The 27,452-nt window shown below is 32.8% G+C and overlaps 1 protein-coding gene across 1 annotated transcript in view; it reads left to right on the forward strand.

The window, feature by feature from the left end:
- Positions 1-8,883: 8,883 nt before the first annotated feature.
- LOC123699802 overlaps positions 8,884-27,452 on the forward strand; it is a 197,876-nt gene continuing 179,307 nt past the window's right edge. The window contains exon 1 of the mRNA XM_045646832.1: positions 8,884-9,181. The gene's annotated coding sequence lies outside the window, so the exon portion shown is untranslated. The remainder of the gene's footprint in view (positions 9,182-27,452) is intronic.

The raw sequence follows: 27,452 nt of genomic DNA on the forward strand, positions 1-27,452 counted from the left end.
GTTATGACATAGGGTAAGGTGACGATTTTTGTATCTTTTTCATAATAAAAAAAAACTTAACTTTGTATTTTTCTTGACACTTTAATTTTGGTATCAATAATTTATTTCAAATACATATACATTATACAAGTCAAATTCTACATACTTATTTTTCCTTACTACAAAATTTAATTAAAAAAATGTGTGCGTGTACACACGTAAGAAGGGAAACTTCTTTATGACCTTATTTTTCAAAAAATAATTTTCTATACTTTACAGAAATACGTGGCATCACGCGTGGTAGGGATAAAAAAAAGATGGCGCGTAACGGAAAAATGTCACGCGTAACGAAAAAATGTTACACTAATTTTTTTTACAACCCCGATAAAGAAGTTTCTTTTTAAAAAACTTCAATGTACATTTGAGTCATTCTTCACGAATTTTAATCTATCAGAATTAATCTACAGCCAATTGAACAAACTTTCAGATTTACAATATTCAGGTGATTCTACAAATACGTGTAATTAAATTACAACCGTAAATTGACCGAAAACGTAAATAATTATTGTTAACCAGAAACGCTAATTAGTGCTTTAAATTTAAATCGACCACGTTTTAATACTCATTGAGACATGCTTAAACTGTAGTTTAAACTTAAATTATAGAGAGATTTTTTGTTTGGTACGATTCGATTCAAAAATTACTTAACCATATAAAAAAAAGGGTTTGTGCTGAGCACACCTTTCAGAAGTGAGACTTCTTTTAGATTCAAAGATACCAAAAATCGCCTGTTTACTCCATGGCGATCATATTGCCAATTTAACTTTCAACACGTCTAAAGAGTTTCACCTGAAAAAAAAAGCTTTTAAAAATTAAATAAAGCTTCATCTTAACTTATAACTTAATTTAAACTTACTTTAAATTTAACTTAAACTTTAACTTATCTTAACTTATAATATAATATACACACGAATAGTTTTGAAAATTTAGAAAATGTTGGCAATACACATGTAAAATTAGTAAGGATTAGACACATCTAGTATCAAACATCCATGTAGAGTCCAACAAAAGGTTTTCACATAACGCCATAAGGGAGTTTTATCCGGAAGATGCCACTTGTAATACAGCCTTATGTATAGATCTAGATATTATCAGCACTGGTCATTCTCTTAGACTGGACTGACACTTCACTAGTGTGAACGCTTTCAATGGATGTTGTGAAGTTGAGAGGATGTTTTGTTGTGTACATGGCTTTAGAAACTCAGGATAGTGCCGGTATTCATGTCATTTTACGTGTTAAATGTTGTACATGTATGTTTCTGAAAGTGCAACAACAGAATTTTTTGCTGACTTTTCTCTATAAAGATGGCAATAAGCGGCAAATAATTTCATTATGTTATCTAAAGCAAATTAATTTAATAAATTATAAATGAAACATTATAATTTGACTGATGTTGCTAGTTTACTGTATTACTAGCTGCTTCACATTGAGCATAATAAAATAAAATTGGACGAGCCGTTTGGTAGAGTTTGACCGCAAACAAACATACCAACTATCATCGGCCTTATCAAAATTAATTTGGCATAAACGATAATTTAAATTAATATCATTGTATCTATGTTCAAGAATATCTATGTACAAACATTTGTCTCCAATCTGTCTAGCAGTTTCTTCGTAATTAAGTAACATACATTCATTCCATCTTCCTTCATACATTATCATAATATATACATTATACAATTCGTATGGTATTTTACACCTGGCTTAATAACATTTTACATTGTTAAAGTTTATAGCGGTCTGGATATTTGCAAGTATTGCCATAAAATTAACAGCTACAATTTCAGATTACTGAGAATAATCTTATCAGCGTGTTAACAACGATTTTATGGATGCAACATTGTATTGAACCAAATGTTTCTCAGAAGTTCTAATAAGCATTTATTATAATGATTGAAAGACGGGATAAATATTTATTTAATATCCTAACGGAAATATTCATTATGACTAGCTGAGCCCCGCGGTTTTACCCACATTGCTCCGCTCCTGTTGGTTTTAACTCCTGAGTTAGTAATTCCTGAGAAAAGCACGTTCAAACAAATAAATACTTCAGCATTGTAATATAAGTAGGTACACATAACTGGAAAAAGTTCATAATCTAGTTGAAAGTAGCGCGCTATTTTTTCACGGAGTAAAATCTATGCAATACTGATTTTAATATTAATTAAAATGCTTCGACTCTTAGAAATTATAGGTGTCATTATGTATTGTTTATTAGTTTTTACATAATTCATTTGGAGCATGAAAAATGAATATTTTTTTAGCACAGGCTAGTTTCTCTACCATACCGCTTATTTCATCCGCCCGCCTCGGCTTCGCCCGTGGTACATATTTACGTTTTCTCTACATAAGAACCATCCTCATACTTCAAGGAATATAATAAAAAAATAATTATCGAAATCGGTTCAGCCGTTCTCGAGTTAAGCGCTTACCAACAAATTTTGTGATTCATTTTTATAGTATACTAGCGGTCCGCCCCGGCTTCGCCCGTGGTACATGTTTACGTTTTCTCTACATAAGAACCATCCTCGTACTTCAAGGAATATAATTAAAAAAAAATTATCGAAATTTGTTCATCCGTTCTCGAGTTATGCGCTTACCAACAAATTTTGTGATTCATTTTTATAGTATATATTTTTATAGTATATATTTATAGTACGTATGCAGTATTTTATATATTCACATTGCAAGAACGATACATAATAATTTCATGATTTTTGCTATAGATCTAAATTTGAAGATAATCCTCATTTTAGATAACACGTTCTCCCAAACTTAAGAACTAAAATTTTACAGCTGCTATAAAATACTAAATTATAATGAGAAGGAGGGATGAGTAATAAATATTATGCTGACGGCTTTATGCATTTAAGACAACGTTCTTAGTCATCGAGACGAAATTTAAGATTTTTAAGTTTTTTTTTTCTTTAAATAATGTAAGTAGTATTTCTAGATGTCAATACAGCTAGGTAAGTATAGCTATATAACGAACGAACGAAAAAACGAACATAGAGCAAGAGGATTCGTTCGTGATGTAAACGAAAACACGTATTCAGATTTGTTCAGTATTAGAACGTTATTTATATATAGAATCTTTTCGAACGCACCAAGAACAACGTAAGAATGCTGCTCTGCGCCTGTTTACACTGAAAGAAACCGGTCAAAATCAATACACAGTTTTAATAATTTTATTCCATTTTTAAATTAAATAATTCATATTATATATTAATTGTTCATAGTATCGAATACATACGTTACACTAATTAAAACCGATGTATCCATATAAAAGACCATACCTCGTTAATACAAAGCTGTTTCGAATAAAGGACTAGAGTCTAGATAATGTCTAACTAAACATTCATATAATTAGTTCAGTATCAATTATTTAGAGGTGACTTCCAAGGGCTACATTAATTACGATCTAGAGGGACGTGGGACCCTATTTATTTGACTTAATAAGATGTCCCATTATGGGATGTTGAGGTTTTTCGTTGTTTGCAGTTTCTGTTAGTTATGTCTTAATGTATTATTTTTATTAAATTTAAACGGTGTTGTAAAATGTGAATTATGTAATTTGAGTTTTAAACAACTTAACAATAATTTTTTATCAGTTTTTTCTCCGAAACGGCTGGACAAATTTTGACAATAGACCGTATAAAGATATTGTGGATAAACGTTTATTTTTCTAGAAATTGAGTTGAATTTAAACATATTTAATTAATTTTTTATTGAGTATAACAATCGCGTTATAACATGAAGTGAGCCACTTAATAATTTATCTACTAATCAGTGTGCATGAAATTCTATTATAACAATACTGTTATTCTTAAAGATCTGTCGAAATAAATAATGGTTATGATGTAGGCTGATTGCCCTATCACTGCGCTACTAATCCTGGCCATAGCGGCAGCATAAAGAATGATCTTCCTACACGATAATGTGTTAAGTTATGAGCTTTTGGCGTTTTTGGTATTAAATTTGGCAAATTATTACAGTTGTGTATGAGTAGAACTGAGTATGTAAAACTTTGAATTAAAATGAATTGAATGTTGACTACTAAAAAGCAAGTGTGTGTGTGACATTAGTTTCAAAGTCCAAATCTGTGTGACATTAGTTTTTGGTTCGATTTATTTTCACGGGCACGTTTTAGGTTTATCAATAATAACTTATTTTAATGAAAACCTTTACTTACCAGCATATAACTGATTCATCTCTTGCCTTAACTATGTCCTACGTGTGTATTAAATAAGGATGGTACCAATGTAATGACGTTAGAATCTAACGGCCTTACTAATAAAAAGTTAAACAATGGATAAATTTTTACCATTTTCTACCATAGCTGTGTCCTGCTCTTGCTCACACGAAACGTCAATCATAAAAACAAGACATAGCATAGCGAATGGGTAACATTTTATTAGTAAGACCGTAAATCTGCCCAACTCTGTTGTGTTGTGTTTTTGAGCTTTTTTACTAATCGCTACATCCTATACCTTAGGCCACGTTCGAGTCTCGACAAACTCGCCTATTTACGATGCGACAGGCTTCCAAGTTATGAGCTGAACCGGTAGCCATTGCGTGCATACAATGCGTCATATAGCAACCCAGTGTTTTGTTTTGGCGGCCCATAAAAATGTCGCTATGAATGCGTTATAAAATCACGGGAGATGAGTAACGTCTGTATGGATAATTAGGTATTTTGTTGGTTATCGAATTGTGTTTATTTGGTAGTGATGTTTTCATAAATTAAATTAATAATAGCTTTCCACCCGCGGCTTCGCCCGCTTTGTCCAAAACCTAATAAATAATATACTTAAACCTTCCTCTTGAATCACTCTATCTAATAAAAAAAACCGCAACAAAATTGGTTGCGTAGTTTTCAAGATTTAAGCATACAAAGGGACATAGAGACAGAGTAAGCGACTTTGTTTTATTATATTATGTAGTGATTCAGTGCAGTAGATATTATTATAAAACGTAAGTGGTACGATTTAGCTAACAGTTTGATGTTTTCATTACTTTACAAGAGTGAAGAAGGAATGCAAAAGTTGAAAAATGCACGTTTCATTTATTAATCAGATATTTTAGCCGACTGCTTTCTGAAAATTGAGAAACTGAAATTTATGAATGCCAAAATTGTATTTTTGAACTCAGCATTAAAATATGAAGCTTCCTATATAGGTACATTTTAAAAATTAAATTTTCATCAAAATCATTCAATAAAATACAATGTTTTACAACAAATAATATAGGTACAAAAAGTATTTGCTTTATTCAGGTAGTTAATTAAAAAGCTGATCTAAAGTTTCCATTTACCAATGGACTTTAATTACAGGTATTTTTATACGGAATCAACAAACATTTTATGTAACAATTGTTAGCTTAAGGATAGATTTGATACTTTTATTATATAATTATGGTCTAGAACTCTAGAGGCTCGTCCAGGCTCTTCCCGAGTAGATCGTTCTTCTCGTATACTTATCTTAAATTTAAAAATATTATCCTAAATTAACATTATGCAATCATTTTTATTAACACTATCTGAACAAAATCCGAATTCGTATAAAGTGTAACTTCTAACCTTCGAGAGAGGCTCTATCTAGTAAATAATAGCCGCTTTTATCTTATTTTCTCTTATCTTGTAGATCTTCAGATCTACAAATATCTATAGATCCTCAACTCGCAATCCAGCCCACGCAAACATTCATAAGCAGATTACTTGAAATGGCTTACAATTTCGTAGTGTGACATATTAAAAACTAATTCGAATATGTGTGTAAAGCCGAAACCAATAAAATCAGGATTTCGCCCACGTCTTCTGTGTTCCGTTCGTGCGAATACGGCCTAACCTAACAGTTGAGTAGGCGGGTAAGGGCGTGGACACACTGCGCTTTCACAATAAATTTTAAGTATAAAAAATGTAAAGCATCAGAGATATTTCACGTGAGTGTAAAAAAAGACTTTGTTAATTGAGTAGTTAGACTGACTATAAACTATTTAAGTTGATCCTAGCAGAGCCGCAACACTAATTTCACGATATGAGTTCTTTAACCGTTACCACAATACGTTGTAGTAATTTTTTCGCTTAGTTTTGAGCTTATTACATATAATATATATTTAAGCAATAATTTATTATTCCCAATAAACCTCGACTACTTACAAATACAGCCTTATGTGAAAACCGCCTTATTCTCCGAGGTGTGCATTTTATTGCATTGGTTGTATATATTTTTTTCATGTGGCCGCTCTTTGTATCGAATACATTTAGCATTGTAAAAACGGAATTGTAGAGTTCTACAAATGGAGAATTAATTAATTGTTGATTCGCTTTGTGTTATTATTATTCTTATATGAACATCTAAATTATAATGTACTTATAATTAACTGAGTTTACTTTCAGACTAAAATGGTATGTATAGAACAAATTATTATTAATTATAAACACTAGAATGATAGTGGAATGACACTTATTACGGATTTAAATATAATAAAGGTACCTAATCCACGCATTCATTAATATGGATTAAAATATGAAATAAATCTTTTCATAATCATATGCCAAGCTTTTTGTCGCTATATAGAGGTTATAACGTCGTTGCTATATAGTAAGGTATTTTCCATAGAAACGGATACAAACGAAAACAAACAAAAACGCTTCATGCTAATAACTTGTTGGCACTGAATAATACATCTTCAAGTAATTGGCTATAAATATCACGAATGACAGCTATGCTAATTGTCTTTTAGTAACCTATTACAGCTGAAATGCTTTAAGCCTTCTATAATCGAGCGCTTTGAATATACAAGGCAGGAAGCTTTTAGACTAATATAATTTGAAGGGTGTTAGTGGTTTGTCTAACTCAAAATAAGGGTGCTTAATTATATGTATAAATTATAATATTACTAGTGGTCCGCCCCGGCTTTACCCGTGGTACATAATATTTCGCAATAAAATACCTTTTATTAGGCTACCGCCTATGTTCTTTCTCAGTGTCTAAAGATTGTCCGTGCCAAATTTCATCGAAATCGGTCCGGTAGTTTATGCGTGAAAACCATACATATGTCATACATACATACAAACCTTTCCTCTTTATAATATTAATATAGGTGTAGGTTTTGTGCCATTATTACCTACTAGCGGTCCGCCCCGCTATTGCCCGAGGTACATGTTTACGTTTCTCTCCATAATAACCCTCCTCGTCGTAAAGAATTAACAAAATCTGTTCAGCCGTTCTCGAGTTATGCGCTTATCAACACGTTTTGCGATTAATTTTTATATTATAGATATAGTTTCTGTGTCTTTACGAGGTATATAAATTTTTAAATACTGAAGTTCTTGGAAATGTCTATGCGTTGCTTAAGCAATTTAAACATATTTAACTTCGTCGTCGATCGTTAAGCTTGTTTAAGCCACTTAAAAAGCGTTTTTCACTGTCAAAAAAATATGATTCAGTTGTCATTCCAATAAGAATCTATTAAAAAAAACTTAAATTATTAAAAAATAGAAAAAAACTAACTCTGGTCATCATTATATTGTTACACATCCATATTAATACTAAAATATAATAGCACAGTGTAGTAGAAATTATATCCGATAAGGTTATTTTTAAAGCCAAAGTCTAAAAAGACACTGAAATAGAGTAGAAAGTAAGCTTCAGAAGATATTAGGGTCCCAAGAGAAAAACTAAAAATAGAGAATCTTATTGTCTTTATATATTTAGAGTCTGCTTTTCCTTAAAATAGCCATGTTGGAAAGTGGAGTCCCATACATTCCCTTGTGGAATATTTTTCATTTGCTACTAGACTTTCGCCCCGGCTCCGCTTTGATTAAACAAAAATATCTACTAGTTCTTTAAAATCGGTTGTGATGTTATGAGTTATTGAGTTTATTTCAAGCAAAATGAAATTTAAATCTTTCCTCTTTAAAATATTTGCGTAGAAGTTTAGGTTAGGCTTATTTGACTTGATTGTGGGATAAATACTTAGAGTTATCCAAATCTTATAATATTGTACAAGCTGCGTCTCCTAGTTATCCTCGATAACTTTTAATCGATGTAGTTATTAACATGTTTTATTCGTGTGACTATTAGGCGTTTATCCGAGTGAACAAAAATACGACCGTATCGTTTCTCTTTATATCTGTAATTAAGATAAAGGAAGCTATTAAGCTATAACGTTAACTCACTTACATTAGTCCAAGCCAGCGGTCAACAAGTCAAAGGTTTTTCCATTTACCGTCCCGAACAGTTTCAACACAAATCACAGATCTACCTTACTCCTGTGTGTACCGATATATAGACAGTAAATGCAATTTTCATACATCACACCTGTCACATGCAGCTCTGCGCTCAAGGAAATATTTCGTATTTTAAGTATGCAAACACAGGACATGTTTATTACTACTAGTCTTAAGTCTTTGCTTATTTTTCCCTATACTGCGTGAAGCGTGGAACGAATTTTACCCGACAATTTTATACCAGCTAACACAACGCCTCTATACTAACATGTGTAAAGAAAATTAGTACTATAAATGCTATTGCGTCAATTCATGCTCCCCTTTTAGCGTGCCCTCATAAAAGGGTTGGTTTCCCTTCAAAATACCCTTTTGTGCGCACTTTATGATGTTTCTTAGCCAAATGCAATCTCGATTCTTAAGCCTGCATAGACAATAGCCGGTAATGCAGCCGTCCCTATCTCTCTTTCTAACCATAACAAATTCAGCAGCTATCTCGTTCACTTCAAAATTTCATTCGGTAGTTTTCGTTTATACTCGGATGCAATAGCCAGTGTAGCCCGCAGAGTCCAAACAATTTTCTCTCAGTCGCTTTCTGGCTGCTGTAGGAGGAGTGTCGCTGCCGGTCGACTCTCCCGCGCTTTACATCGCGTTCGCAAAATCAGGAATGTCGAGTGTATGTTGAGACACGAATAAGTGTTGTGAACTGAGTCGAACACAGGTTGTCTTGTGTTTTGGTCACTTTTACAGTGGTTAGGAACGGATGTGGTTTATTGTCTGAGTCAATGCTTTTCTGTATGTTAAGACTATGACAGCTTAATGGATAATGTACATTTGAAACACAAGTATCAAAAGGTTTTGTTTCAACGTATGATGGAACAGCATTAGCCGTGGAATATGATATTGTGCGAGTGAGTATTTAGCTGACTAGATAATGTATGAAACTGAATAATATTATGATTCTAATAAGATTTTTTGAATAACTTAGCTAAGGTATGAAAATTATTTGATGCATTGGGAATAACTTATTGAAACATGATATTTGAAATTATTTGAGCTTGCTTTGATTATGAAACTGGTATACCTACATTCCACACATTACATTACATACATTTTATACTGTGAAATAATATTTTGATATTTGGCACTTATAAAAAAAAATCCTGAAAAAATAAATATTTAAGAAGTACATAAACGTCTGTGATTTAATTTAAACAATTATTTATCTATTAACTCCGCCATCCACTGAAATTATCTATTAAAATATGCGTTATAATAAGATAAGAGAGAAAAATTAAAATATTTATCAGTTAAGGTGCATATCAGTTAGACTGTCTTTGATCTCTCAATCCATTAATTAAAAATCTTCATACACTTAATTTTTTTTCTTGTACCATTTTCACAAAAAAAAACATTTTTTCCATCTGTGTTTATTCTCATCAACACAATAATGCATTAAAATTAAAACATACATATTAAGATTCTAAAGTTTCTAAAGTTTTTAGTTCTAAAGTTTTACTTTCTGTTTTAGCAAGAGAGATGGTTTGTTTTATTATAATGGAAACAAAACATATATTAGTACTAGCTTTCCGCCCGCGGCTTCGCCCGCGTTTTCAAAGAAAAACCAGCAAAGTTCCCGTTCCCGAGGGATTTCCGGGATAAAACCTATCATATCTCTCAAGTTGGATCGAACTGCACATGGTGTGCGAATTTTATTATAATCGGTTAAGTGGTTTAGGAGTCCATTGAGTACAAACATTGTGACACGAGATTTATATATATTAAGATGATTTATTATATTTCCTAGATACATAGGTAACTAAAATATAACAAACATTTCTATTAAAGTGAATACTTGACAATTTTATAAATAATCTACTCTATTTAAAACTCTACATTAAAACATAATTCTGTCAATACTTTTTTCGTGTATAAAATTCTTAAAATCTAAAAAAAATAATAATTTCATTCATTTCTTCAATAACTTATCTACGACTGAAAGAGATAGGATACAGCTGATTGGCCTAGTTTCATAGGATAATAGTCCCTTGAGTATTACAATCGACATTAAGTCACAATTGTAAGGATAATGAATGAGGTCCGAAACTCAGAGTTAATATTATATAGAGCTGATTTTAATCGGAGCTTCAGAGAATACAAAGTTTGACTTTACGTGAAAAGCATTAAAATATACTAGTATGCCTGTCTGTCTGTCTCCAGGCTGTATCTCATAAACCGTGATAGCTAGAAAGCTGAAATTTTCGCAAATGATGTATTCCGTTGCCGCTATAACAATAAATACTAAAAATTAAAAATAAATTAATAATATACATCCCTACCTGTCCTACTAATATAATTATATATAATAAGGGGGATACTTCGGAATTAGTAGATACGGAAACCGTGCGCGAGTCCGACTTGCACTTGGCCGGTTTTTACTATGTAATTTACCTATTCAATAAATATGTAAAAGGCTAATCAAAATTGGTATGGTAATACGTCACGCCCCGTATACAAAGGGCCAAAACAACAGGTCATTATAAATTAATTACTTTATCCTGATTAACAAACAGACAGTGCGCTTATAATGACGTGACATTAAACACAATAGATGAACTATTGTTTACATGTTTTTAAAACAATGCCGTCAAGCTTAATTCAGTTTAAACAATGATCTTCGTGGCTAATGATGCGTTTTAATTTACCTTTAGTTTGACACCCACACTAGTACATAGATGTATTACTTAATTACGGTGTAATGGAAAAGAGAAAGGCGCAGATGCTTAATTGATTGGCTATATTGGTCTTGTCTAGTTTTATGTTCGACTAGCTATCCGCCCGTGGCTTCACCCGCTTTGATTTAAACCTAATAAATTATATTATACACCAAGTCAATATATAACAAGTCAATATCCGTTGAATAGTTTTAAAGATTTAAGCATACCTAGGGACATAGGGTCCCGGGCAGAGAAAGCGACTTTGTTTTATACTATGTAATGATCATACTCCAACGAAAATATAAGGTAATAAATGGATAGTGCAATTGGCGAAGACTGTCATTATGGTGCATTTACACTTTCGCGTTCGTTATTCGCATCGTGACTCAATATTCGAGGTACATACGACGAAACTCTCGTACAAGAGCGTATACGCGAACCACTGTTCAGACATTCATCTTCCCTATAACCAAAAAAGCTTCTCAATACCTGCTCAAAAGAGCGATTGCTCATACTACCCCCACCATGAAAAATTATTTTGGTGTAAGCAGGCGTAGAGCATTCTTTCTTTGCTCTTAGTGCATTCGAAAAGATAATATGCAATGTTCTAATACTGAACAAAACTGAATACGAGTTTTCGTTTACACTAAAAGATCTTGCTCTAGCTCTGGCTCTATGTTCGTTTGATGTAAATGCACCGTAACACGAATACGCGAATGTCAAGGCATGTAGTGAGTGCAGTATTTGTGCAATGTCCCCATTCGTTATTCACCTCGCTATTCGCAAGAATATTTAAATTTACCATAAAATAGTATATTATTTTAATAAGTATCTAATCTATGACTATAATAATTATAAAAGGTGGGCGTCCACGTGTATATTTTCTGAATTGTGGCAAGTATATAACTTTTTATACTAAATTCTTCATTCAGAGCTATGTCTGAATAGTTTATTATTATGCATGCACTGGTCATTAAAGACCTATTCATTAGATAGAGCTATTTCTGAAGACGTGAATTTTTCTATCATTTTTTTGGTGTTCATAAATGTTGCCTAACATCTAATTTTTAACAGATATTCCTCAGGGACAATCTAATATATATTATAAAGGCGAAAGTTTGTAAGTATGGATGTATGGATGTTTGTTACTCTTTCACGTAAAAACTACTGAACCGATTACAATGAAATTTAGCACACATATAGAGGGTAACTTGGATTAACACATAGGATAGTTTTTATCCCGGAAATCCCACGGGAACGGGAACTATGCGGGTTTTCCTTTGCAAACGCGGGGGAAGCCGCGGGCGGAAATCTAGTTGGGTAATAAAAGTTAAGCTCGACCAGATATATCAAGTCAGATAATTTTTAGCTCTTTTTGAAACTTTTTTATTAGTATTATATCTGGTATCGAACCCAGATCTTTCTATAAGTACACTTGATGTCAACAATATCATATAGGTACAAACACGATGCGTAAGAAGAAGAGGAACTTTAATTAATATTGTAGATTAAAATAACTAAAAAATAAACGAAACTGAAATGAAAAACTTGTACATATTTAAATGAATTTCTTTCACAAAAATACTCGTACATACTTAGGCTTGGAATTCTTGCCAATTTTTTCTCAAATTAAGCAAAAGTCACGTTCCAATGTACGAAATGTTTTCGAATGCTTAAGATTGTCTGTTTCAGTTATCTTGATATGGGGTATATTAAAATATTTTGTTATTACTTGTGTTTTAGAATATTTAGAAATTGCAGACATTAGGTTCAATTCTATTAATATTATTATTTGCGAAAGTTTGTGAGGATAGATGTATGTATATTCACTCTTTCATAAATAAACTACTGGATTGATTTGGATACAACTAAAATAATATAGATCATCCGAACACATGAGCTATAGAAAAACTTGATTTTGCCCGTGTGTTCGTTTGCGCGACACAGCTAGTTTAACATATTTTGTGGTACATATTATAATTACTAGCTTTCCACCCGCGGCTTCGCCCGCGCATTCAAAGAAAAACCCGCATAGTTCCCGTTCCCGTGGGATTTCCGGGATAAAACCTATCCTATTTCCCGGGGTAAAAAGTAGCCTATGTCCTTTCTCGGGTATCATAATATCTCTATACCAAATTTCATGCAAATTGGTTCAGTAGTTAAGGCGTGATTGAGTAACAGACAGACAGACAGAGTTACTTTCGCATTTATAATATGTATGGATTTAACTCATGATTCTACAAAATCATAGTATCGTGAGTTCAACTATAAATCATGTTTTAATTAATCAGTTAAAAACTTGAAATTCTGAAATAGATAAATTTAATATATGGTTATTTTTAAAGTGGGCTTCGACCGTGGCATATTTACGTTACATCGAGGTTTTATGCTGTGGTAGTTTAGTGGTTAAGATTCGATTACAATCAAAGGGTCAAGGATTCAAATACGTATAATTAACTAGCTGTATGTTACCGCTGATTCTGTTTTGATGAAGTTTAGAGGATAAGTAGATTTGCAAAAATATAAACATTGCTGGTGAAGGATATTTGAATTTATATTACAGATGACTGCTAGTGCCATAACTTAAGCAGAAAAAGATCCTTTTTATAAACAAATCTATGTAAAAACATTATTTGTATATAATATTCATTTCATACCTTCATATATATTAATTATTATATTATAGCCTATACATTCAGCTTTTCCAAGAACGAACAAGAGCTACATCACTTTGATATCATTTTGAAAAACACTCAAATCTGGTCTCAATATATTTATTGAACACATCAATTCATTATTTTCACGCTCAAAATAAAAGAGCTGAGTCATTGAACTGAGAGTAAAAAGCATCGAGAGAAAATTTTGGCCACAGCGGCTTCTTTTCATTAAGGATCATTAGAGTTTCGCGGATGAAAAATGAAAATAAAAATACAGAAAGCTTACATTGTAAGCCCCCAGAAGCGTGGCAAAGTATATTGTAAGAAAATTTCGAAGCCGCTGTCAAAGACGACGACGATTTATTTTGATGTTCGGGGATCGTATCGTATACTGTTTTATACGTAAAGAATTGCTGTTTAAAGTATTTGTGTGTTTTTTGTAATTGTTGCGTAAGTATGTTTGAGAATTTCGTCTTAACGGTTGTAAGTGAGAGGATATGTTTGACCTTGTTTTGTAAGAAATGACTCGAATTGTCAATTTGTGGACAAAAAGCAGTCATCTATACAGGGTGTAATCATCTACACAGGCTGTAATCATCTACACAGGCGATTATTACACAACTATTGCTGACATCAAAAAATTGTATACTGATATCGAAAGTCCTTTACGTAATGAGTAAAATGACAATAATAACTTTAAACAAGTGATAACTGCGTTAAAAACAACCGACTTCAAACTTGCACTTGCAAAATTTACAAATATCTACAGACAAAAATGCTCATAAAATAAAAACTACTGGGCCTATCCGAATAAAATTTTTATGGGACCAATTCGACACCATCCCGCATCGAACAAAAAAAGAATCACGTAAATCGGTTCAGAAACCTCGGAGTAATCGGTGTACATACATAAAAAAAAATATATACCGGCCGAATTGATAACCTCCTCCTTTTTTTTGAAGTCGGTTAAAAAATAAGTAGTTACATTAAACACTCCCAGGATAAAACGTATTTTCTTTTTCGTTATAATCCAATACTTCAATTTTAATCATTTATTTTATTTTTTAAACCAAGTAAGTAAAGTGACTCGATAGTTTCTCAGTGTATATTTAATAGCAGGAATGTACATTCAAATTACATTATCGATAAATTTAATCTAGATTATACCGTGTTCTATTAAACGTATTGAAATGTGAATAACATGATACGATAGTACTAAATCATATGCACTAAAACTACTAACTTATACAGGATGGTACCTGAGATCCATTAAACCGCCATGTTAATCCTAGTTTCATAATGCATCTCCCTGTATTATATGTGAATAATGCTGCAGACACACGATCAAAGTTGTATGAAGCATTATTGTTTAATGCAGTACATTTTAAATACATTTAATCATTATGTAGGCATATACATTATAACTACATAGATAGAAATAGGCAGTCTCTGTTTGAAAGTTTTACGAAAAATGTAGGTAATAGTACTGCGTACGAAAAAATGCTATTCTGGGAATTAAATAAACAAGACAAAACTTATGCTCTACTATCTCAAATTAAGCTATGCTAAATACGTAAATACTAAGAAGATGTAATTATTTCCATATTATTGAAATCAAACTAAATTTATTCGAAGTTGATTCTAAATCGAATCTAGACATGTATATTAAACTTACCACTATCAAATCTATAAATTAAATCAATATTGGTTTCATGCATTTTGCACAAACTTGAACGTGTAGACCCAACATTATCCAAGTACCATAATGCACGTAATCGGATTTCAAATTACGCCCTGTTACCCTTGCAAATAGACGGTAGAAATCTGTTTTATAGACTAGTATATACCTCTGTCTTAGTGTGCCTAGTTTAGTACAGACCACATATTATAATAATATATTCGCTACATTTGATTAAAAATTGGAATTTCCGTTATTCTATCATATTTATGCTAGAAATGATAGGAAAAATAATTGTTAAAACAACTTGGTTACTATTTAATTTTCGCAAGTAATTAGTTATGTAAGGTTCGAAAATAAAAAAATTATTTCATTATTTTCGAAAGACTATCGTAATAGATACTAATGTCTGTTAGAAAGATAAAATTGTATCAAGGATAAAATAATAAGAAGAAGCAAACACTTTAAGCAAACCCCTTAATTAAATGTGCTTATCCATACATTAATCTATAATTAATATTAATTCAGAACCAATCAGAAAAAAAAAACCTGTGAAAGAATAACAATCCTACACACTAATAATCATATTTGAGTAACAATAATCATAATTGAAGAATTATAAGTTGGATACTAAAAACTATTATTTTATTTTAGATTTAAAACGTCATTAATAAATATCGGTAGCTCGTTAGAGCCAATATTTATTGTTAACATACACACATATATGTGTTATGTATGTGTGATATGTGTTAACATACACACATCAATACCACGTGTTCATAAATTAAAAGCTGGTAGAGCTTTTTAAATCAGTCGTATCATACATTCTTTAATGGCTCCTTTATTTCATATCGCCTAAGGTTTTCTCGGATTAGAATGCTCTATAAATAGCAGCTATTAGCTCTAGCCTTGCGGGTAGACGTCTTAATTAAGCTATTGCTTTCGTTATCGATATACCGACCTATGTAAGGGAGTTAAGGCGGGTTCACACAGAGCGACCAGCCTCGCGTCATTACTGTAACGGTGTCTACATCGAACGAACATAGAGCTAGAGTTAGAGCTAGAGCTGGAGCTGGAGCTAGAGCAAGAGCATAATTTTTTGATCTTTAAGTGTATACGAAACCTCGTATTCAGTGTTGTTCAGTATTAGAACATTGCATAGAATCTTTTTGAACGCACTAAGAACAACGAAACTCGCTCTGTGTGGACTTGCCTTATATTAAAATAACCTATAGTTACGTGGATTTGATTATGTTCTATTGTAATTGGTTTGAATCTATTTTAATGCGGAATGTAAGTGGTTTTATAAACCGGTTTTGATGATAACTGCATGTGATTAGTTATTTTGGATATTTTACAGACTTCTTTGTTTCCATTCATTCTCTAGTATTCTGTAAAAATATACAAATCAATATATTATAGTAGAAAATACTGTGTTTTAAAATGTACTTGTATTGATAGTTTGTATAAGGTATTGTATATGAATGAAATAAATTTACATTGCATGCCATACAGAGAAAAAGTAGTTTATTCTATGGAGTTCCTATAAATATTCCCTTCCTTTTTATTTTTTTTCCATTTATGTAATTTAAGAGTATGTAGAATAATTTTACATTACTCTTAAATTAAATTATTTGACTGTGACTTTAGAAACAGGAACTTTCAACTTAATTTGAGTTTGAGTTTGAGTTTAATTTCCAATACAGCACTACAGTTAACCGCTATGCATAAAGCATATCAATACAAACATTCAGCCAATATTCCCAACTACGAGTATTTCCCAATCAGATACTTTCCAAGGGAATTGGAGTAATCACATTCGATCTTAGTGTGAAACGTGTCCCTTTAGCTATCCTAAGTGGGGGGGATCGAGCACGACCTACACTCCATATAAATATTAGAAATATTTCTCTACTGGGAAGTGATTGTAGGGCTGCCAAGTAGATGTATTTAAAAAAAATTAAGTTATATGTTATATATGTTGTTAAAAGTCGAAGAAAGCAATGATGCAACAAAATATAGAGATACCAGATAAGAATATATGGAATAATATATAAGATAAGAATTGATGGAAATTTGAAATGATGTTCTCCGTTGAACGTGCTTTCTGCATAAATAGTAAATGAAAATTAAAGAATTTGAAAGTGTTAAGCACCCATTTTCATTCTAACTACATTCAAACAATTTTTATGTACATAATAACATTCACAAATATTATAGTAAAAAAAACTAATAGTAGATATTGGTGACAACCCTTACTTCAAGTGTGATGAAGGTGGGATTAGATGATAATTTTAGTGTAGAAAATACAAACCTACGCGTATTAAATATTTCATTTCATGAACGTGTCGCACGAAAAAATCCTTCTTTGAATTTTTTTAAATAAAAAGCGTTGTTATTCTTTCATCTGAAATTTATTTTATAACTAGCTTACCGCCCGCGGCTTCGCCCGCTTTATCTAAAACCTAATAAATTATATAGTAAAACCTTCCTCTTGAATCACTCTACCTATTAAAAAAACTGCATCAAAATCCGTAGCGTAGTTTTAAAGATTTAAGCATACAAAGGGACATAGGGACAGAGAAAGCGACTTTGGTTTATACTATGTAGTGATAAGGAAAATTTTTTACTTCTTGTTACGATAACACTCAAATACCCGACCGATAAAAAAAAGTATGTTACTATTAGAATGTTGTATCTCTACCAAGACCTGGAATTAAATAAGTTAACAATTATTATTTTTCATTCTGGGTCAACCTGACATCAAAGACGAGCTAGTAAGAGAAGAATATAATATTAAAAAATGTGTGCGTGTACAAGTGTACACACGTAAGAAGTGAAACTTCTTTATGACCTTATTAAAAAAAAAAATTACTTTAAGCAACCTTACAGAAATATGTCAAATCACGCGTGGTAAAAATGTCACGCGTAACGAAAACATGTTACACTATTTTTTTTCCAACCCCGATAAAGAAGATTAACTTCAATAAACTTAATCATGACTCCGTTAAAATCTTACACCCAGCGTAATAAAATCGGCGCCACATTAACTTCAAAACATATTGTCAAAATTTGTATACCTGTCAATTATGGTCAAATTTCTCTAGAAAAGCTTTAAGCACCATTAGGGTGCAGTATAATGATGCATACCGCATCCTAATGAAATTGCCTAGGTACTGCAGTGCGTCTAGCATGTTTGCAGATGGCGGCATCAATGACTTCTTCGCAATTATTAGATTGCGAATAGCATCTTTTTGGTCGCGTATACGCTCCTCTAATAACAAAATTATATATACGCTGTCCGAGTACTTGAACAGTCCCATTCTTAAGTATTGGTTATGTGTCCATCTGAATAAGAACCGTAAGTAGTTGTATTTTAATGTTATTTTCTTTTTGTTTTTAAAATGTAACAGTTTTTATAAGTGTTCCTAAAATACTCAAAATCTTAAATGTAATTTTAATTATATAAATATGGATACCAGATATCTGAAATAAAGATCTATTATTATTTAATTGGGGGGGCAAGTATCTCGCCTCGCGGCGGTGTTTTAAACAACTCCGGCTGAGTGGCCAGACGGCCGGAGCCTAGGGCGATTGAGTGAGAAACCTGGGGGTAAAACCCTATTATTATTATTATTATGTTTCTCATTTCCATAATACTCGGGTACCACCAGAAGGACGGTACCCGGATCTTTGGAAGGCTTACGTGGGGACACGGATCCAACACGCAGAGGCCCTTTGAGACTTTTAATGTGTTGTGGGACACCAGCCGCAGCCTGCCCATGATTGCACTATAGAGATACAGCCCTAGGCAGTCCGCGGCCGATGTAGGACTATTGCAGGGTATGGAAATTTAATAATTGGGCTATGGATTGGGATGCTAAATGGACTGGTACTGGGGGCTATGGGAAACTATGGCACCTGCCTTTCTACTAAAAGAAAGTAAAAATATGTTGGCAGGTGGTGACTCGCCCTCTCACTGTATGGGCCCCCGAAATAAGTCGCTGCAATAGTGCGACAAGGGGGCAACATATTGTGAGCAGCTAAGGGTGGAGAGGCGTCCCTGGACTTTAAACTCCGATCACGCGCTCCCTGAGGGTCCAGCATCACGTGCCCACTCGCCACTTACGCTTCGCATCCACCCTTCGAGCTAAAAGCTCTCGCGACTCCACTCTGGCCGGCCGGTTAAGGCAAGCCAGAGGTGGGGGTCCTGTCCTCGTCAGGCTTCACTCCGACCGGCCGGTGAAGGCAAGCCGGAGATGAAGACAGGGGCCTCCCCCGGGAGCACTCGGTTCCCGCGGGGTCGCTACTCCCCGACACCCCGCCACAAGGTGTCCTGCGGGTTGACTGATTGCACGGGTGGAATATCTATTGTCACGTAGACAACAGATATTCCAACCGTGGGCGATGGGGTCGTCACATCCCTACGCCCTTATTATTATTATTATGTTTCTCATTTCCATAATACTCGGGTACCACCAGAAGGACGGTACCCGGATCTTTGGAAGGCTTACGTGGGGACACGGATCCAACACGCAGAGGCCCTTTCGAGAATTTTAATGTGTTGTGGGACACCAGCCGCAGCCTGCCCATGACTGCACTATAGAAATACAGCCCTAGGCAGTCCGCGGCCGATGTGGGACTATTGCAGGGTATGGAAATTTAATAATTGGGCTATGGATTGGGATGCTAAATGGACTGGTACTGGGGACTATGGGAAACTATGGCACCTGCCTTTCTACTAAAAGAAAGTAAAAATATGTTGGCAGGTGGTGACTCGCCCTCTCACTGTATGGGCCCCCGAAATAAGCCGCTGCAATAGTGCGACAAGGGGGCAACATATTGTGAGCAGCTAAGGGTGGAGAGGCGTCCCTGGACTTTAAACTCCGATCACGCGCTCCCTGAGGGTCCAGCATCACGTGCCCACTCGCCACTTACGCTTCGCATCCACCCTTCGAGCTAAAAGCTCTCGCGACTCCACTCTGGCCGGCCGGTTAAGGCAAGCCAGAGGTGGGGGTCCTGTCCTCGTCAGGCTTCACTCCGACCGGCCGGTGAAGGCAAGCCGGAGATGAAGACAGGGGCCTCCCCCGGGAGCACTCGGTTCCCGCGGGGTCGCTACTCCCCGACACCCCGCCACAAGGTGTCCTGCGGGGTGACTGATTGCACGGGTGGAATATCTACTGTCACGTAGACAATAGATATTCCAACCGTGGGCGATGGGGTCGTCACATCCCTACGCCCTTATTATTATTATTATTAACTAGAGTATTCTTATCTAGCAGATAACACTATCCCAAGATAGTAGTGCTCATTAGAGCAATTTACCTTTTCTAACGGATTGAGTGAGATTCTAGGTCAGTTCAGGTCATTGCAATTTTTAATAGAATACAGGTCATTTGGAACACCCCTTTTTAATGCAGCATTCGAAATTCCCTTTTTTAAGGCAGGTCATTCGAGATTTATGTTATTTATAAAGAATTTTTTGATATTGATTGGAATGAATAATTCTGATCAAATAGATTTTAAACTGTCATTTATTGTTTTCAATATTTATTAAAACGTAGCTTTAGAATACAATAAATGGAAAATGATTATTAAAATAGTTACTTAATATCTCTTTGAAGATAAATGCTAACAAATTTAAATATTAATGGTTTTACTAGTTAGTTTGAAATCTCTTATCATAGGCACGCGCAGAATAAAATTAAAATTCTTATTTGTGATGTATCCTTGCTAAAACTCTTGTTAAATACAAGACAAATCTAAATAGTTATAATATCTACTGTTAATTTTAATATTTTTAAATTACATTTCAGTATATATTTTCTCATAATTTAGAATACTGAAACGTAGATGACTATAATCAAGCAAAGAAAAGTCCACGAGTTGTTTCAATTTTGCCATCGAACACCATAAAAATAAACTATACATGAAAAATGACCTCAATTTTCCGAATAACATTGTATCCAAACAATTTTCACTCATATATCCGAACATAAAAGATCAAGAACATTAGCTGTTACATTATCACATTAGTGGTATGATCTTTGTTTACATCCAGACTGGTTCAATTACGAAAACGTTTATTCGATACGATGTATAAAGTAAACTTCTGCCTATATATAACTCTTTGATCTTGTCCGAGACATATGGTAGAGCTAGGAAAATAGCGACTTTTGTAGTAGATGTGAGCAGGCGCTGGTTTTGTTAAATTATAAAGCCCACACAAAACTTTTAATGAACTGTATTCGTTAAAATTAATTTTTTATAAGGCCTAGTTAACGTGTGCAGCGGTGCACGTCTTATGCGAGGCTGACTATTATATTTGACTTTATCTATCTCTTATGTTTTATATAGTAGATAGTAATAAAAAAAATTGGTTACAATATAAAGAGATAATTCACTTAGATCGTAGCGTGATGATATGCCTATAACCTTCCTCGATAAATTGGCTATCTAACACCGAAATAATTTTTCAAATCGGACCTCTCGAAGAATTTTTCAAATCGAAACTCTTCAGCTTTTTAATATTACTTTAGAGTAGGTAGGAACGATGGAAATCACAAAAAGTCACAATGAATAGAAATATTCTTTATTTCAATGCTACATTTGTAAAAAAATCACTATTCTTATGTAAAAAATCCTTATCGTTTTACTAACGCTCCTGAATCTAGAGCTTTCTGCTTCATTTTCACATACAACATTTTTATTATATTTCCGCTATTTTCATGGCCACACCTAGGCAATAAAGAGTTATTAGATTCACTCAACTACAAAGGGATCGTCTTGTCAAGCCAGTGTTATGTCCCTCTTGATTCGGTATGTCATGTTTGAGTTCCTTATTTTATCAGATATCAGCTGTAAAAGAAAAGTAAATAAATTCTTATGAGGAAAATATTGTTAAACGTAACGATGAATATAATAGTTGGGACTGATGAAATCTTTTTTGGTAAAGTAAATAATTTAATAAATGTTCATTCGGTTAGTTTTTATAAGAAATGTAAATCAGTAATCAATTTTTAAATAAATGAGGAAAATAAAAATGTTACTTTTTAATACATACTTTACTTCTAGCTTCATCATAATCATAATATGCATAAGTATGTCGAAGCAAAAAAATATTCGTCTTTATAACTTCGTTAGTAAAATATTTAGTCTATTTCTATACTGTTGTTATACAGAGCTTTTTTTTTCTTTAAAAAAGCAACATGCTAATGTATACTGTTTTCTAATTGCTCCAAATGAAAGATCGGTTACTACAAAGGGCTATCGTCAAATCAACTGATCGTTGTTCAATTCAAATTCAAATTCAAATTCAAATTCAAATTCAAATTGTCTTTATTTGCTGAATGTAGTTACATATAGCTGAGGTACAAATTGTATAGGTGCTTAGACATTCTGCTCGTAGTTGAGCGTGCAAATTATTTAAATTATAAATTACATTAAATAATATTACAAAATCAAATATCTTAAATTATCAATTACATTATACAATATCACACAACACTAGATCTCAATAGGTACATTGCAAAATTATATTAATAAAATTATTATAAATAAATATTATGTCAATTTTTATTTATTTAAGCCTAAGCCAAGTCCTCGTTTATGTTAGTTCAATGTTTCTCTTGTGTGTTTGTTCAAATCCTTTTTTATCTGTGGCGAGCGTGTGGTCAGGATGTACAGTCACCAGCGTCAATCAAGGCCCGATTAAAAAAAGAATATTCGCTATACGAATCGTGTATTTGTTTTTTTCAAATATTATGAATCGAACTGTCTATTTTAACGAGTTTCGTTGTTGACCGTAAAGATTTTTTATTTAAAATAAAAGGGCTTGCTATTTATTTGAAAGGATTGTTATGAGTTTTTAGTATGAAATTTAAGTAACTGCAATTCCTACAATGATCTACTTATCTAAGTATAAGTAAGGCGACGATTTTGTCATCTTTGAATAAGTTCTTCACTTCTGACACGTGTATTCGGCACACGCTTTTTTTTAATAAGCACTTACTTGGTCTACATTATCAACTGCCGCCTATTTTATGTATCTAATGATATTACTTTGCAAGCGACGTATATACATACTTACCACACGTACTTACCATTATTGTAGAGTCCAAAATATACCTTGATTGACCATTTTCCAAATTAAATAAAATCTTCCACAAGCGTGTTGATAACGTCAATTTCTAAGTAAGTCTTATATAACGTTCTTATAAATAGCTCGAAATAACCACGATTTCCTGGTTTCCCTAACAATTCCGTATTCCATGAAATACGGTAAATTATTCAGTGTGGAAAATGTTTAATAAAAGAAAATCGACACCGGTTCGAACCGCCTTCGCGGTGACGAACTTTTTTAATAAAATATGTAACCACGGGGTGAATTTTTTTACGAGACCACCTTGTGAAGTATTAAAATAGTGTAGGTAATATTATGATTTCTTATTTTATGCTTTAATTTTGGAAGTAATAAGCCATTATTTATAAGTATGAGCAATTTTTGAGTGTTATTTTTATGAGTTAGAGCAACTGATATAACATTCAGATTTCAGATGTTTTAGAAGTCTAGGCCATGATAGTAGGTTTATTATAAACTTGTTTTAGTATTTTTAGTAATTACAGGTTCTTTAATAGATATATAATAAATAAAAATCGTTTGCGTGCTTTTTGCGTGGACCAAACACGCGATTTATTGTAAAAAGTACAAGTAGTAGTATAGAAGAATGGTTAAAGTTTATAAGGTATTTTCTAATAGGAATAATATAAGAACTCTATTAATTTAATTTATCTTAATAAGACTCGGTCGTATAATCAAACTTTATCTTTTTAACTCATTTAGGGCCGATTTTTCAATGCCCAGATAAACAGTCTAATAACTACCCCTCGAATAGATTTATTCAATTGCTTATCTAACTCATAACGGCTCGCCTATTTTTCAATCGCGATTTATTTGATGAATAACTATCTGACCAAATATTTCCATATTGGCAGCTCTGCTCTTGGAGTGGCGAAACAAACATATTAAATTAGTCAGGTTAGAGCGGGATAGAGTCAACTTGCAATATGTCAACAACCGTCATTATGACTCACGTCAGGAGTGCATTTTAAGTTTATCTTGTGTTCTATGATTGTTGATTATTGTTTTGATTCGAGTAAAGAGTTTTGATTAAATTTGTGTTAAAATTTATATATTTTACGATGGAAACGACATAAAGGCAGCGTCCGGCAAATTTTCAATGGCATGATCATCAGTAGGTACTATCAAAAACATCAATTTCAATATTATTTTAATTGATAATTATTTTATAGAAAGAGGCTTTATTGTAAAAATTCTACGCTCTATGTTATTACATACGAAAATATCCCAAATTTGACGCGTCAGTTGTCAACTCAAACGTCTAATCGTCGAATAGCACGCTATCTGGCCGTTGGAGCAGCAGATAGATTTATTCCTCAAAGAACGTAGTTATTCGATAGATAAGTCCTATTCGTCTATTGAAAAATTGAATATTTTGTTAACTGAAGAATAAAGTCTATCTAGCTGTTTATCTGGGCATTGAAAAATCGGCCCTTATTCTTAAATATTGTACACAAAGTAACTATTACTTTTTCAAAGTAAAGCATACACAACTATACAGTAAATTCCACTTAGAATAGAATCCCATAAACTGTCGTTTTATACACCTAATTGCCCACACTAAAAATTCTTTATGGGCACCATAATTAAATTTAGATTGAAATATAATATAAGGACAAATTACTATAGACGTTAGACATCGTAAACTTTTATGATTTCGTACAATATTTGAGTTATAAATCTTATAGTAAAATAGAAAGTTGGAAGAGTAAATGATTGCTTTTTAATTCATACTCAGTTAGATAAAATGTGTTTTACGTGAAAATGTTTACGTCAAATGTCGGCTTGTAGCAATAAATTATTTTTTCTATTTATTTTAAGTCCAGAATGATACTAATAAGAACCACTTAAACGTTTTATAAGAATGTAATTACAATAAATATAAAAAGTGCGTACCATTTGTAAGAATTTCTGTTAGCCAATTATTTTGGAAACAGTTATCTTCATAATTTGCTGTAAACAAAAGCGTATCTTCTTCCATTTAAAACAATTTTGTACAATGTACCTATATTACTAACAATATAAAATAAATTCACGTACGGAAACAGTTTAACAAAATACTCTTACAAAATACCTACTCCTACACCTGTCAAGGGTATCTATAAAATTCCTAACGAAAAGGTAAAACGAACTTTCACAAAAGGTTAATCTAGAAAAGAGTAGGACTCAAATATTCCAGTTTTGACATAAACAAGAACATTTGTCAAGAATGCTTTAGGACGTTTTATTTTTATAAATGATTCTATTATGGATCATCTTTTCATCTAAAAATATACTGTATTATGAAACAGTACTGAGGTATAAAAGAATACGATTAGTTTTACTAGTCTTGTTCAACGAGATAAAGAGGCTGATGTTATAAAATCTGATCCAGTGTTTACATAACCTATTAATATCTTGCCAATTAATTAAATAACCATGACGAAAAAACATGAGAATAAGTAACCTTTTTTATTATAAACCAATAAAGTTGATATTTGCACAAAACGATTTCAAATCAAGTCATGGGTTTGTTATTATTTCAAAATAGTTTAACTCAATATTGAACGTCACGTTAAAGCTAGAGCTGTGTTATGATAACTCTTCTTAATATATACTAATATAATAAAGTTGAAGATTTTTTGTTATTTTGTTATTTGAACGCGTTAATCTCATAAACCATGGTTCCGATTTTAAATTTATTTTATTGTTAGATAGACAATTTATCGAGGAAGGCTGTATTTACGCTAATACCAATAGGAGCGGAACAATACGGGTAAAACCGCGGGCACAGCTAGTATATAATAAATCTACTCATTTAAGAAGAGACTCTAAAATTCAGATGCAAAAGTAATTGGATCAACTTAACGATTGTACACTAAATTTACGAGCGAACTATCTTTATAATTAAAAGAATACTTCAAGCTACAAGACTTCTAATTAGAAACTGTTTTCGGTACCATGTTGAAACCAATAAAATGTAAAAATCTCTTAGCACGCAATAAACATTGGATCCAACTTTCTATACAACCATTCATTATGGCTAGCTAATTAGAATGTGTTAAAAGGGACTTCCTTTGAAGGAATGGTAGCAAGGCAATTTGTTTACATAGTCTTGGAAATTTAAAGTCAATTATCATGTTTTATTACCATTGACCACACATAGCATGTGTTCTGATGCACAGGAAGTTTCTGCAACCCTGGTTCTTAGTGACCGGTAAATTACGACTTGTGCTTATATCGATATATCTAATATCTAATATCTAATATGATATTCTATTATCTTAATATATATATAAATCTCGTGTCACAATGTTTGTCCTCAATGGACGCCTAAACCACTTAACCGATTATAATAAAATTCGCACACCATGTGCAGTTCGATCCAACTTGAGAGATAGGATAGTTTAAATCTCAAATCGTTTTAGAGAAAGCGGGCGAAGCCGCGGGCGGTAAGCTAGTATATTATAAAGGCGAAAGTTTGTATGGATGTATGGATGTTTGTTACTCTTTCACGTAAAAACTACTGAACCGATTACAATGAAATTTAGCACACATATAGAGGGTAACTTGGATTAACACATAGGATAGTTTTTATCCCGGAAATCCCACGGGAACGGGAACTATGCGGGTTTTCCTTTGCAAACGCGGGCGAAGCCGCGGGCGGAAATCTAGTAGTCTCTATATTATAAAGCTGAAACTATACGTGTCTAAGATATTAATCGTATCTTCCAGAAGAAGATTATCAATTGAACGACGCTAATAACTGTCAGAAAAATAAAAATTTACTGGTCTAGACACTCTTCTATTAAATTCATTTCAGCTAGAAATTAAACATTTTACGCGATTTGTTCATTATATATTATTTTCCCGACGTTTCGTACATCATCATATCATTTCAGCTGTTTACAAAATTTGTCTAATCTACCTAGGAAAGAGGATATAAAAATAATACCCCAAAAATGATTGACCTATCGTTCGACGAGCTTGTTTTTAAGTTCATGATGGAAT

Source organism: Colias croceus, chromosome 18, assembly GCF_905220415.1.
Source record: "Colias croceus chromosome 18, ilColCroc2.1".
Taxonomy (NCBI): Eukaryota; Metazoa; Arthropoda; class Insecta; order Lepidoptera; family Pieridae; genus Colias; species Colias croceus.